The 4067-nt window shown below is 47.2% G+C and overlaps 1 pseudogene; it reads right to left on the reverse strand.

The window, feature by feature from the left end:
- Positions 1-834: 834 nt before the first annotated feature.
- On the reverse strand, positions 835-1763 carry LOC119930070 (annotated as a pseudogene).
- Positions 1764-4067: the final 2304 nt, after the last annotated feature.

Below are 4067 nucleotides of genomic sequence, written 5' to 3' on the forward strand. Positions count from 1 at the left end.
AAGCTTAGCACAGTACTCTGCACACAATAAACACTCAATAAATATGATTGATAGTATCAATCAGGATTTTCAATCAGTCCTTTTTTAATGGTATTTGTTAACTGTGAATACTACTAATAATAATGATAATTATGGCTATTGTTAATCATTTACTATGTTTCAGGCACCGTACTAAGAGCTGTGGTAGATGCAAAATAATTGGATTGGACACAGTCCCTGTCCCATATGGAGCTCAAAGTCTTAATCCACATTTTACAGATGAGGCAACTGAGGCAAAAGAAGTTAAGTGACTTGCACAAGTCACCCATCTGATAAGCAGCAGAGCTGGGATTAGAACCCACGACCTTTGACTCCCAAACCCGTGCTCTTTCCAGTAGGCCATGCTGAGTTGTAGTCATCGTTAACAAATACCATTGACAAAGGATAAATGACAAGTGGCAGAGCCAGGATTAAAACCCAGATCTTCTCAGTCCCAGGCCCGTGCTCTTTCCACGAGGCCACACTCCTCCTCAAACATTTTCAGTCAATCATTTAATGGTATTTATTGAGTATCTGCTGTTTGCAGAGCACTGTACTAAGCATTTGGGAAAATACAATTCAACAGATTTGGTAGCCACAATCCCTAGGCTCAAGAATCTTACAGGCAAGAGGGACTTTTCTGTGTATTCCTGTCCAATTTTGGGGTCTTCATGGAATCACCACAATCCATCTTGTCATGCATATGATCCCAAGGACTGATCAAGGACAATCCACACAGCCAACTCCATTGGACACCATCCACAAGGGCATAGAAAAAGGGGGGTGTGATTTGGCAAAGCTGAGGAGGAGACTGTCTCAGATCATTTTCGATCTGCAGACAAGTTTTCTCACTGCTGCCTTCACGTCTTGGTTCCTCAGACTGTAATTGAGGGGGTTCAGGGTGGGAGGCACCACTGTGTAGAAGAGGGACCCTACCAGGTCCAGAATGGATGCAGGCTTGGCGATGGAGCTGGAATATTATAACAGGACTGGGAAGACAAATAAAGTCATGACTGTGAGGTGGGGCAGGCAGGTGGAGAAGGTTTTGGCCCAGCTGCTGTGGACCGCATCCTCAGCACAGCTGAGAACATGTGCATGTAAGATAGAGTTATGGAGGCAAAGCATCCCAACCCTAGAAACATGTTGAAAGAAATGATACCTAGTTCACTGTGGAAACCCCTGGAGCAGGAGAGTCTCAGGAGCAGATGGATGTCAAAGAAGAATTGATTAATCACTTTGGACCCACAGAAGGGTGTGGAGAAGGACGCAGCTGTGCGCAGGGGTCCATTGAGAGCCTCTCTGAGCCAGGAAGCAACTGCCATCTTCCCATAAGCCCTTGGATGCATAATAATGTCATAGCTCAGGGGGCAGCAATTGGCCATGTAGCGGTTGTGGGACACTGCCATGAGGAAGGCCATTTCAGAACTGCCAGCAAATTCGAAGAAAAACACTTGGGGGATGCATCCCGTGAAAGAAATATATCTGGTGTTGGTCAGGGAGTTAAGGATGGACTTGGGGACAACAGTGGAGATGAGGCAGAGGTCGAGGACGGACAGGTTCCTGAGAAAGAAGTACATGGGGGTGTGGAGGCGCCAGTCAAGGGCGATGACAGCGACAATGAAGAGATTCCCTGTCAGGGCCTCCAGGTAGGGTAGGAGGAACAGAGTGGCGTGGAACACCTGCAGCTCCCGGACCTCTGAGAATCCCAGGAGGAGGAATTCTGTAACCCCCGTGCCATTGCCCATGCTTTTAAGGTGATGTTGTGTTTTCTTGGAGGAGGGAGGAGAATCCAGACATCAGTAGGAAAGAGCACAGACATGGGAGGCAGAGGACGTGGGTTCTATTCCTGTAGCTGCCCGTTCCTTGAAGTCTCTGGGCCTCTGTTTCCTGATCTTTAAAATGGGGATCTGATAGTTCTTCTCCTTCACCCTTAGGCTGTGAACCCCATGTGGGATGGAGACTGTGTCTGCCCTAATTATCTTGTATCTATCCCAAGGCTTAGTATAGTCCTTGACCCATTATAAAAACTTAAGAAATACCACAATTATTATTTATTACCATTAGAAGATGAGTATAATATTATGAAACAGATGTTCCTGATGACCCTTCTGCTGACCACCTCTTATTACTCCTCAACTCCGCTGACCTCCTGCTCCACCCCACCTCTCCCACTCACCAACCTGGACAGACACTCGATTTCATCATCGCTAACCGCTGTACAATCTCTGCCCTCACCAACTCTCAAATCCCTCTATGTGACCACAACCTCTTCACTTGCCTCCTCTCTCCCACACTCCTCCTCCCCATAAATCTGTGATATTCCCCCACAGAGACATCTGATATTTTGACCCCATCAAATTTTCTCAACTCATTATGCCCCACCTAGGCTTCATACCCCAACTACCCTCCCTCAATGACCAGAGAAGCAGCCTGGCTCAATGGAAAGAACCTTGGGAGTCAAAGGTCATGGGTTCTAATCCTGGCTCAGCCGCTTGTCAGCTGTGTGACTGTGGGCAAGTCATTTAACTTCTCTGTGCCTCAGTTACCTCATCTGTAAAATGGGGATGAAGACTGTGAGTCCCATGTGGGACAACCTTATCACCTTGCATCCTCACCAGCGCTTAGAACAGTGCTTTGCACATAGTAAGTGCTCAATAAATGCCATTATTATTATTATTATTATCATTATTATTAAATAGACACTCTCAACACCACCCTCTCTGTGGAACTCAGCTCACTTGCTCCCTTATCCCTCTGTTGTTCTAACCCACAGCCCTGGATCACCTGTGCAATACACCTCATTCGCTCTTGTGCTCAAACTGCTGTTGGTGGAAATCTAAGTATCAGGTCAGCTTGGTCCATTTTAAGTTTATCCTTTCAAGCTTTAACTCTGCCCTCTCCTCTGCCCAGCAGAATTATTTCTCCACGCTTATTGGCACACCTGCCCATCATCCTCTCCAGTTGTTCCAGACATTTAATGCCCTTTTCAAGCTCCCTGTCCCTCCTCCTCACCCATCCCTTTCCTCTAAAGACCTGGTCACCTACTTTATTTATAAAATTGACACTGTCAGAAGTGAGCTCCCTAAAATCTCCCCTGACCCTCTTCAGTCCCTCCTCCTTCCGGCCCTCTCTTCAACTTTCCCGTCCTTTCAGGCAGTATCTCTAGAGGAGATCTCCTACTTCCTCTGAGAAGCCACCCCCTCCACCTGCGCATCCAACTACATTCCTTCATACCTTATCAAAACTCTTGCCCCCTCCCTTCTTCCCTAACAACCATCTTCAACGGTTTGCTCTCCATTGGCTTCTTCCCCATTGCTTTCAAACATGCCCATGTCTCCCCAATCCTAAAAAAACCCTCCCTTGACCCCACAGCTCCCTCCAGGTATTTCCCCATCTCCCTCATACCATTTCTCGCCAAACTTCTTGAGTGAGTAATCTACACCTGCTGTCTCAAATTCCTCTCCTCCAGTTCTCTCCTTGACCCTCTCCAATCTCCTCTCCACCATTCACTACACAGGAATCGCCCTCTCAAAGGTCAACAATGATCTCCTTATTTCCAAACCCAACAGCTTCTACTCCATCTTATTCATCCTAGACCTCTTATACATCTTCGACAGAGTGGACTACCCCCTTCTCCTGGAAACGTCATCCAACCTTGACTTCACCGAGTCTGTCCTCTCCTGGTTCTCCTCATCTCTCTGCTCTTTCATTCTCAATCTCCTTCGTGGACTCCTCCTCTGCGTCCCACCCACTTAACTGTGGGGGTCCTTCAAGGTTCAGTTCTAGGTCCCCTTCTATTTTCCATCCACACCCACTTCCTTGAAGAACTCATTCACTCCCATGGCTTCAACTACCACCTCTATGTGGATGTTACCCAAATCTACATCTCCAGTCCTGATCTCACTCCCTCTCTGCAGTCTCACATTTCATCTTGCCTTCAAGACATCTGTACTTGGATGACCTCCCATCACCTCAGGTTTAACATGTCCAAATCTGAACTCCTTATCTTCCCACCCAAAGCTTGTCCTCCCCCTGACTTTCCCATCCCT

Source organism: Tachyglossus aculeatus, chromosome 6 (genome assembly GCF_015852505.1).
Source record: "Tachyglossus aculeatus isolate mTacAcu1 chromosome 6, mTacAcu1.pri, whole genome shotgun sequence".
Taxonomy (NCBI): Eukaryota; Metazoa; Chordata; class Mammalia; order Monotremata; family Tachyglossidae; genus Tachyglossus; species Tachyglossus aculeatus.